Below are 11,353 nucleotides of genomic sequence, written 5' to 3'. Positions count from 1 at the left end.
TAAATCCCGTTCAGAGTGGGATTTCCTGTTGGGTATGATCGCCGCCGGTGATCGGAGGGGTGGAAGGGATGGCGCAGGGATGGGGCAATCATGTAGCTAGGGCTAGGCTAGCTACATGATTTAAAAAAAAAAAAAAAAAAAAAAGGTTAAAAACCCACCCGTGGCCGGACGCAGCGACTGTCGGCACACTAACTTTTTCTAACATTGGCGGTGTTGCTGGGGTAAGGGCTAAGCAGGCTATTTCATAAGGCTGACACACTTAATCAGAGCTGCGCGCTTCCCCACTTTTGCATACCCGTATGTATCTACTGGAAGCCATCCTTGTTGTTTTTATGTGAACATTTTTTTTTTTTCAATAAAAGTGGGAATCATTCCCTTGCACTTTTATGCTATGTCAAACGTTTTTGGAGGTGATGCTCCTGGATTGACACTACAAGAGCCCAGCTGAGGTTGCCGTGGTGGCTGAGGGGTGGCCAATACCCCTGATGCGCTGACGGGCTCCTTTGGCCAGCTGATCCGGTGAGTCTTTTCGCATGGGGGGGGGGAGCTCTGTGTGTACATACCCCACTATATGTAATCAAAGTGCAAGCTGAACTTCTGAATATAGGAGAGACTGAACTGTTTGAGCGCTTTACCCCAAATGTCATTATTACTCTTCTAGCTTTTCACAATAAGCAGGTAGCGCTCCACTCATTTGCATTGGTGTTTTTGTTCAGCTCGCCAACTTTTATACGATCATTTAATTGTACCATATGGTGTTTATTGATTTGTGAGCGCTATTTTATGATATTGAGTTAGGTTGATATGTGATAAATAAGCGGCGCGCTAACTATCAACATTATGGAGACTGTTAAAGGGCAACTGCTGAACCCTATATAGAGCGCAGACGAAAGTGGATGAGAATACACTTCTCTAAAGAACTCTTTTAAATCCTTTTTGAGAAACTTTTAGATTCTATTATAAAATAACCATTGACCTAGTATATCTAGATTGCAGCGCTGTTCATTATACTCATTAGAAAATGGCCCTTGCCTTTTCTATATCAGATATTGAAAAGGTAGAGGCTTTTTTCTGCAAGGTGGCAGGGCTACACGCTGGAACACAGCAGATATGGGGGCATTCAGGTTGACAATGACAGGCTAGGATGGCTGACAGGGTAAAATGTCAGCTTACTGGCCAGGAGCTTTTTGTTAGCAAAAGAAAAGAGGGGGGAGGTGCCCAATGGAAATAAAATACTCTAAAAACGACTAAAAATAAAGAAAATGAGGTGGCTTACCTCAAAGACGACAAATTCACATAAGATGAATTTTTTATTTGTACAAAGCACAGGCAACGCGTTTCGCGGGAACACGCCCACTTCCTCAGGCCAAAGAAAGTGTCGCTGAATACTGCTAGCCACATTTGGGGCGCCTCTAGCGGCTAGCAGTATTCAGCAGCACTTTATTTGGCCTGAGGAAGTGGGCGAGTTATCACAAAATGCATGTCTCCCCCCCCGACATACTGCACTATTTGGGCTCCTCTTGTTTCTGTGCTTTTTCCTTTAGTGGCTTACACTTCATCTTCTGTTTTTGTTAGCAAATCAGATTCCATCTTAATATAGCTTTAACCTCCCTGGCGGTGCATTTCTGTCTGGAATTACAAGTCAAAATTGTTTTGTTTTTTTTGTTTTTTTTTAAGAATTTTAGGCCTACAATTCTTAACCACTTGAGGACCACAGTCTTTGTACCCCTTAAGGACCAGAGCCCCTTTTTCCATTCAGACCACTGCAGATTTAACGGTTTTTTGCTCGGTCATACAACCTACTTTCTAAATGAATTTTCCCTCCTTTTGTCACAAATACAGCTTTCTTTTGGTGCTATTTGATTGCTGCTGCGCTTTTTAGTTTTTATTATATTCATCGAAATTGAACATGAATTTTGTAAAAAAAAAAAAAAAAATGATTTTTTTTTTAACTTTCTGTGATAAAATTTGTCAAATAAAGTAAAATTCCTGTATACATTTTTGTCCAAATTTATTGTGCTACATGTCTTTGATAAAAAAAAAAAAGAAAACATTCAGTGTATGTTTATTGGTTTGGGTAAAAATTATTGCGTTTACAAACTATGGTGCAAAAAGTGAATTTTCCCATTTTGAAGCATCTCTGACTTTTCTGAGCACCTGTCATGTTTCATGAGGTGCTAAAATTCCAGGATAGTATAAATACCCGACAGCAAGGGGGTTGATGAGCTGGGCTCCTACACCAGGTATGACACTTGGTTTGCCGGTGCACAATCCCTCTGTGAGTCACCACTTCACAATGGAAATCTACTATATTGAATAAAGGAGGCACTCGAATGGCGTATAAACTTGCGTTTATCAAATCAGTAGCAAAACACGACATGTTTCGGGGAAATCCCCTTCCTCAGGTGTACATGCAACCACGACTAACACAGCAAACTTATGAACAACAGACACCTATGTGTAGTGCCCAACAAGATGGACTTAACCCTGATGGGTTAATTTGGACTTACCCTGAGAGGTTAATATGTATGCTGGTCATGTGACCAAGGAGGAGGAGCTTTCAATTGGGTGTGGTGCACTACTGTTGTTCATAAGTTTGCTGTGTTAGTCGTGGTTGCATGTACACCTGAGGAAGGGGATTTCCCCGAAACATGTCGTGTTTTGCTACTGATTTGATAAACGCAAGTTTATACGCTATTTGAGTGCCTCATTCATTCAATATAGTATAAATACCCCCCAAATGACCCCATTTTGGAAAGAAGACATCCCAAAGTATTCACTGAGGCATGATGAGTTCATAGATTTTATTTTTTGTCACAAGTTAGCGGAAAATGACACTTTGAGACAAAAAAACAAAAACAAAAAAAAGTTTCCATTTCTGCTAACTTTTGACAAAAAAAAGGAAATCTGCCACGGACTCACCATGCCCCTCTCTGAATACCTTGAAGTGTCTACTTTCCAAAATGGGGTCATTTGTGGGGTGTGTTTACTGTCCTGGCATTTTGGGGGGTGCTAAATTGTAAGCACCCCTGTAAAGCCTAAAGGTGCTCATTGGACTTTGGGCCCCTTAGCGCAGTTAGGGTGCAAAAAAGTGCCACACATGTGGTATCGCTGTACTCAGGAGGAGTAGTATAATGTGTTTTGGGGTGTATTTTTACACATACCCATGCTGGGTGGGAGAAATATCTCTGTAAATGACTATGTTTTGATTTTTTTACACACAATTGTTTATTTACAGAGAGATTTCTCCCACCCAGCATGGGTATGTGTAAAAATACACCCCAAAACACATTATACTACTTCTCCTGAGTACAGCGATACCACATGTGTAGCACTTTTTTGCACCCTAACTGCGCTAAGGGGCCCAAAGTCCAATGAGTACCTTTTAGGATTTCATAGGTCGTTTTGAGACATTTGGTTTCAAGACTACGCCTCACGGTTTAGGGCCCCTAAAATGCCAGGGCAGTTTAAGAACCCCACAAGTGACCCAATTTTAGAAAGACAACACCACAATGTATTCTGTTAGGAGTATGGTGAGTTCATAGAAGATTTTTTTTTTTTTTTTTTTGTCACAAGTTAGCGGAAATTGACACTTTGTGAAAAAAAAAAAACAATAAAAATCAATTTCCGCTAACTTGTGACAAAAAATAAAATCTTCTATGAACTCACCATACTCCTAACAGAATACATTGTGGTGTTGTCTTTCTAAAATTGGGTCACTTGTGGGGTTCCTAAACTGCCCTGGCATTTTAGGGGCCCTAAACCGTGAGGCGTAGTCTTGAAACCAAATGTCTCAAAACGACCTGTGAAATCCTAAAAGGTACTCATTGGACTTTGGGCCCCTTAGCGCAGTTAGGGTGCAAAAAAGTGCTACACATGTGGTATCGCTGTACTCAGGAGAAGTAGTATAATGTGTTTTGGGGTGTATTTTTACACATACCCATGCTGGGTGGGAGAAATCTCTCTGTAAATAAACAATTGTGTGTAAAAAAATCAAAACATAGTCATTTACAGAGATATTTCTTCCACCCAGCATGGGTATGTGTAAAAATACACCCCAAAACACATTATACTACTCCTCCTGAGTACAGCGATACCACGTGTGGCACTTTTTTGCACCCTAACTGCGCTAAGGGGCTCAACGTCCTATGAGTACATTTAGGATTTCACAGGTCATTTTGAGGCATTTGCTTTCTAGACTACTCATCACGGTTTAGGGCCCCTAAAATGCCAGGGCAGTATAGGAACCCCACAAGTGACCCCATTTTAGAAAGAAGACACCCCAAGGTATTCCGTTAGTAGTATGGCGAGTTCATAGAAGATTTTATTTTTTTGTCACAAGTTAGCGGAAATTGATTTTTTATTTTTTTTTAACAAAGTGTCATTTTCCACTAACTTGTGACAAAAAAATAAAAACTTCTATGAACTCACCATACTACTAATGGAATACCTTGGGGTGTCTTCTTTCTAAAATGGGGTCACTTGTGGGGTTCCTACACTGCCCTTGCATTTTAGGGGTCCTAAACCGTGAGAAGTAATCTAGAAAGCAAATGTCTCAAAATGACCTGTGAATAGGGCGTTGGGCGCCTTAGCGTACCTAAGCTGCAAAAAAGTGTCAAACGTGGTATCGCCGTACGGAGAAGTAGTATAATTTGTTTTGGGGTGTATTTTTACACATACCCATGCTAGGTGGGAGAAATATCTCTATAAATGGACAATTGTGGGTAAAAAAAATTAAAAAATTATCATTTACAGAGATATCGCACCCAGCTTGATCTGATGGGTAGGTGTGCTAGGGGGTGACAGGTGGTGACAGGAGGTGATTGATGAGTGTCTCAAGGTGTGATTAGAGGGGGAAATAGATGCAAGCAATGCACTGGCGAGGTGATGAGGGCGTTCTGAGGGTGTGGGCGGGTGATTGGGTGCCCTAGGGCAGTGTTTCCCAACCGCTGTGTGCCGCGGGATGTTGCCTGGTGTGCCGTGCGGGGATCCCCAACCTGTGGTCCGCGGGACCCAGGACTGTCCTCTTCCTCCCCCCCGTTCCCGCGGCCGCCGCTTTTATTTCCTTAGCAGCGGCCACTCTCCCCTCTCCAGCGCATGTATTTATTCAAGCAGCGTATCTCCCGGCTGCTCTGTGTGTGATGCGCGGGAAGCAGGGCTTGGTTACCATAGTAACGGCGATACATATCGCCGTTACAGGAAGCCGCTGCTCTGCTTCCTGCCGCATCACACAGAGCAGCCGGGTGTAACAATGTGTGGTGTTTGATGCACACTCAGAGTATTCAGATTGTTGGTGATCCGCAGTATCACCAATAATGCTGATATATCCGATTATGTGGCGATCTGCGGAATCGCCAATAATGCGGATATTTATTTGTAGCTCTGGATACCGGGTATAACGACAGTGGAAAACCCACCACACTGATATCTTTAAGAGGACTGGCTACCTCTAAAAGAGAAACGCAGTGTGTGCGATTCTGCGACTAGATGACGTAACGCTAGAATCGCGTTCCCCAGCAGCAATGATATACTGGGGAACCACTGAGACCTCCGCAAGGAGGGATTCAGCAGAATAAACCCTTTAGTGGGAGAACCACTAAAGGGGGCAAAGTCAGACGGAAACGGTTCGGTAACAAACTGGCTGCGAGGTACCGAATCGTGAAACAGAGAGCAGAGTCAGAAATCTAGCCAAGGTCAGTAACGGAAATCAGATAGGCGGAGGTACAAAGTCAGAAAGCCGAACTCGTAGTGAAATAGACAAGCAGAGGTTCGGCAACGGGAGATCACAAAATGGCACAGATAACAATAGTGCTTGCGAATATATTGGCAAAACCAATATATGTCGCAGATCAGGAAAATAACAAATCTGACTGTTGTGGGCTAGTTACGGCAAGCCGCACTTGGCCCACGATGGTACTGACTGTCAGATCACGATCTGGCTGACTATTAGATCAATTGACTGGCTGACTATAACAGAGATCAGGTTACATACAAATATACAATAATCAGGAAAACAACAAAGACTGACTGATGAGAGACAGGAGCCTTGCTCCAGCTAGGACTGTCTCTCTCGGATCTAGCTAAGGTCTGAGGGCTATCACAAAGTAACGCTTACTGCAGACAACTTGCAACTGACAGAATGCCTGCTTTTATATTGTGCTGGGCTCAACCAGCCCGCCCAGCCAATCAGCCAATCACAACACAGTTCAAGGACCTTGCAGCACAGCTCAAGGACCTTACTGAGGTCAGCTGGTCAGCTGACTCTCCTTCTAAGAGTATAAAAGGCTTTATTGCACACGCGCGCAGCCCCTACGGGGTCCAGACTGGATTGAGGATAGCGTTGGTGTGTGGCAGGCCCTGAGGCCTGTGAGGGAAGAACCGGACCACAGCCTCGACGTAAAGTACGCCGAGAGGCCTGTGACCGAACGGTGGATCGCAACGCCGATGCGGATGTTTCTCCGCGTTCCGCATGCGACCATGTGGTGGATGGTGCCGCGGACGCGGACAAACCTCCGCGTTCCGCTTGCTGAATGCGGTCAGGCCGCCGTCTTATGACACCGGGATATACGCTGCTTGAATAAATACACGCGCCGGAGAGGGGAGAGCGGCCACTGTTAAGGTAATAACAGCGGCGGGGACGGGCGGGGGGCACCACCTACCCATACTGGCTATACCGGGGCACTATACTGGCTATCCTGGGGCACTATCCTGGGGCACTATACTGGCTATACTGGGGCACTATTCTGGCTATACTGGGGCACTATACTGGGGCACTATACTGGCTATCCTGGGGCACTATACTAGCTATCCTGGGGCACTATACTGGGGCGCTATCCTGGGGCACTATACTGGGGCACTATACTGGGGCGCTATCCTGGGGCACTATACTGGCTATCCTGGGGCACTATACTGGGGCGCTATCCTGGGGCACTATACTGGCTATACTGGGGCACTATACTAGCTATACTGGGGCACTATTCTGGCTATACTGGGGCACTATTCTGGCTATACTGGGGCACTATACTAGCTATACTGAGGCAACTAAACTCCCTATACTGGGGCAACTATGCTAGCTATGCAGCCGCACCCCAGCCAGATAGGGGTCTGATCTAATTGGTAGCAGTGACAGGTGGTGATGAGGTGATTGATGGGTGATCAGTGGGTGATTAGATGGCAGAACAGATGTAAACAATGCACTTTGGAGGTGATCTGAGGGTGGGTCTGTGGGCGATCTGATGGTGTGGGTGGGTGATCATCTGTAAGAGGCAGGTTAGGGTCTTCAACAAACTACACACATCTGAATTTTACTATAAACACAATTATGACCCTATTTGAGACAATATTAAAAAATAACTTTTAATTCACAATCATATAAAATGGTCTTTAGATATATAGCTTTTTGTTTCTTTTTCTTTTATTTTGTTTACAAATACCTGGTGGGACAGTGACAATTATGTATCCCCCCTATGGAGACCCTATATACAACTAGGTCAAACGGGGGTAGCTGCCCCTTACCAGATAATGATGCTGATAAGATTCTACATAAATATAGAGAAACCCTCCACCTAAACCAACATGTTTCGGCTCATAAAACTAGAGCCGTCGTCAGGGCATGAGTAAATAAAGTGCTAGGGTGCAAAGTGCATTATAGGAGAATCACACAGCCAGTTACAAACACATAAGTAAGAAAAATAACAAACGAGAGAGATGCTCTCAGGCTAAGTCAGCCATCAAATGAATGAGGTTACCTATCTGACTTATATAGTCGTGAAGGTGGGTGGAGCAGATTATTTGATACCACCCAGCCATCTCTGGGATCCCCATTGGTTAGATAGGCTGTCATTCATAAACCTTTAAATCCTATTGGATCCTCTATCTCTACCCATGTATTCAAAATAATCTGTTTCTGTACATCCTAGGCAACCACAAAGTTCACTATGGTTTATCCTCCTTCACCATTAAACAATGGTTATCAGTCCGCATCTCTGGAGGTTATAAATCCTACAAAACGCCGTCTTCGGCGCCGGGCTCCATAGGGTTTCATTGGAGCTTCCCTATTGGTCGACCTCCACCACATGACCTGATGTCATCCTTCCTCCCTGCCAGCGGCGAATAGGGAGAGAGCGGCCCCGTCATCCTCCCCCCCCTCACCCCCCCCCCCCCCCCATCTCCATCAAAGCGTATGGGCGTATCGTCGCACGCATCCCCGTTGTCATAGCAATGGCAGACGCTTAAACCTCCACACTTGTAAACAGCGTCCACGGGATACATCTCGTCATATCTTAAAGCTTTTCCCTGTTGTCATAGTGACATCAGCAGCCTAGTCTTCCTTCTCTATGATCAATATCGACAGGGTGCTCTTTTTATGTCATAATAAAGCATATTCTTATATATTACTTGCCAATTTATTATTATTATTATTATTATATATATTTTTGTTCCTTGCCCTTATACCATCTCCCCAACCTAATAGGTAAAGAATTTTACTAACTCAAAAAACGAAGCCAAATCCGTTATATCTCCCAGACATAACACATCAGATAAATTATTATTCTCACAGATATCCTTCACTGTTTATGCATTCTTCGCAATTCGAATCAGGATTATATAAAGAGAACCATATATATCTATATTATTACAACTCCTATGTATGCCTTATTAGAAAGTATGGGATACAATCATATTTTGTTCCCGTCCTGTTATAACAGTAATTTTGCACATCATGGGTTGGCAAATTTACCTTGATTACTACAAATGTATTCAGTATCTAGAAGGACCAGAGAAAAATTTATTAGTCAGTAGATATATGGCCATATAAACTCCCTTAACCACCCTGGCGTTCTATTAAGATCGCCAGGGCAGCTGCATGAGGGTTTTTTTTAAATAAAAAAAAAAATATTTCATGCAGCCAACTGAAAGTTGGCTGCATGAAAGCCCACTAGATGGCGCTCCGGAGGCGTTCTTCTGATCGCCTCCGGCGCCCAGAATAAACAAGGAAGGCCGCAATGAGCGGCCTTCCTTGTTTTGCTTAGATCGTCGCCATAGCGACGAGCGGAGTGACGTCATGGACGTCAGCCGACGTCCTGACGTCTGCCGCCTCCGATCCAGCCCTTAGCGCTGGCCGGAACTATTTGTTCCGGCTGCGCAGGGCTCAGGCGGCTGGGGGGACCCTCTTTCGCCGCTGCTCGCGGCGGATCGCCGCAGAGCGGCGGCGATCGGGCAGCACACGCGGCTGGCAAAGTGCCGGCTGCGTGTGCTGCTCTTTATTTCATGTAAATCGGCCCAGCAGGGCCTGAGCGGCACCCTCTGGCGGTAATGGACGAGCTGAGCTCGTCCATACCGCTAAGGTGGTTAAGGAGGATGTCTGAAAAATTTTTTTGGGAGGAAGGGGTGGGAGAGAGGACAAAAAGCATTTTTGCCAAGTTGCTTCATACTTACAAATACATGTGGACAGGGATTTCTCTAAGGAGATACATAGGGGGAAGGGAGGGGGTAAAGGCCACCCCCAGGGATCCCCTATATGAACGGGGTGTAGGTAAAACCCTCATTGAGTCCCCTGGGACTCATAGTACCCAGTCGATAAATCCATTTAGCCTCTAATTGACGTAATTTCAAATCTAAATTACCTCCTCTTGGTCCTAGCTTCCATTGTTGTAGGACAAAGAATTTTACACAATTTACATTGCCCTCATGGTACTCCCTGAAATGTCTTGACACTGGGGTATCTTTTGGATTCCTTATGTTTCCCAGATGTTCTAGGATTCTTTGTTTCACCTGTCTTGTTGTTTCGCCAATATATAACCTTGGACAAGGGCATTCTATGCCATAAACTACCCCCTCTGTCTCACAGTTAAAAAAATCTAAGATTTGGTACTCTCTGTCATATTTGGGGGCCACAAAATTTTTACAGATTTTAACATTTGGGCAGACTTTACAACGGCCACATTTAAACATGCCCTTCAGTGGTCTTTCCAGCCATGTCTTTTTAATTGGTTTATTTGTTATTGGTAAAAAGGAGTGAACCAGTTGATCCCCAACATTTCTTCCGCTCCTATAGGTAAATAGAGGTGTATTTGGGAGGATCTCTTTTAGTTGGGGATCCAATTGTAGGACTGTCCAATGTTTATGCACTATCCTCTTTATTTCATCTGATTCCTGGGAATAGGTACTGATAATTCGCATATTTTTCCCCCTTAAATCATCCTGTTTTTCTCTTGGTACCAGGAGTTCCTCTCTCTTTATATCTCTCACTTTGTTAAAAGCTCCATCAATTACATAGGTGGGGTATCCTCTATATCTGAACCTTTTTGACAATGTCGTACATTCCTGCCTAAAGTCTTCATCCTTAGAGCAGTTTCTGCGTGCCCTAATATACTGTCCTTTAGGGATACCCTTCTTCAGGGGCACAGGGTGATGGCTCTCCCAGGACAGGAGTGAGTTTGTAGATGTCACTTTACGATAAATTTTTGTTTCCAGATTCCCTGTTTCTGATTTGCTTATTTCCACGTCCAAGAAATTTAAGGATTTCTTATTAATCTCGAATGTAAAAAACATCCCAATCTCATTTCGATTCAGACATTGTACAAATTCCACAAACTTTGCCCTGGGGCCGTCCCACAGGATGAAGACATCGTCTATGAAACGGCCCCAAAACATTATACAGGACGTATATTCTGCCATCTCTGCTGAGAAAACCACAGTATCCTCCCACCATCCCAGAAATAAATTTGCATATGATGGTGCACAGCTCGTTCCCATGGCACATCCGCGTTTCTGAATGTAAAACTTGTTCTGGAAGAGGAAGTAATTGTGATTCAAGATAAACTTAAGAATCTCGACAATTAAATCAGTATGTTCGCGCAGGTGGATACTTCTACTCTGCAGAAAGTATTTCACAGCTTTTATACCCAGGTCATGTTTAATATTGTTATACAAAGCCTCCACATCCAGGCTGGCCAGCCATACATCATCAGTTACAGTAAGGCCAAGTAATATATAAGAATATGCTTTATTATGACATAAAAAGAGCACCCTGTCGATATTGATCATAGAGAAGGAAGACTAGGCTGCTGATGTTACTATGACAACAGGGAAAAGCTTTAAGATATGACGAGATGTATCCCGTGGACGCTGTTTACAAGTGCGGAGGTTTAAGCGTCTGCCATTGCTATGACAACGGGGATGCGTGCGACGATACGCCCATACGCTTTGATGGAGATGGGGGGGGGGGAGGATGACGGGGCCGCTCTCTCCCTATTCGCCGCTGGCAGGGAGGAAGGATGACATCAGGTCACGTGGTGGAGGTCGACCAATAGGGAAGCTCCAATGAAACCCTATGGAGTCCGACGCCGAA

This window comes from Hyperolius riggenbachi, chromosome 4, assembly GCF_040937935.1.
Source record: "Hyperolius riggenbachi isolate aHypRig1 chromosome 4, aHypRig1.pri, whole genome shotgun sequence".
NCBI classification, from domain to species: Eukaryota; Metazoa; Chordata; class Amphibia; order Anura; family Hyperoliidae; genus Hyperolius; species Hyperolius riggenbachi.
Note: the sequence above shows the minus strand (reverse complement) of the source record.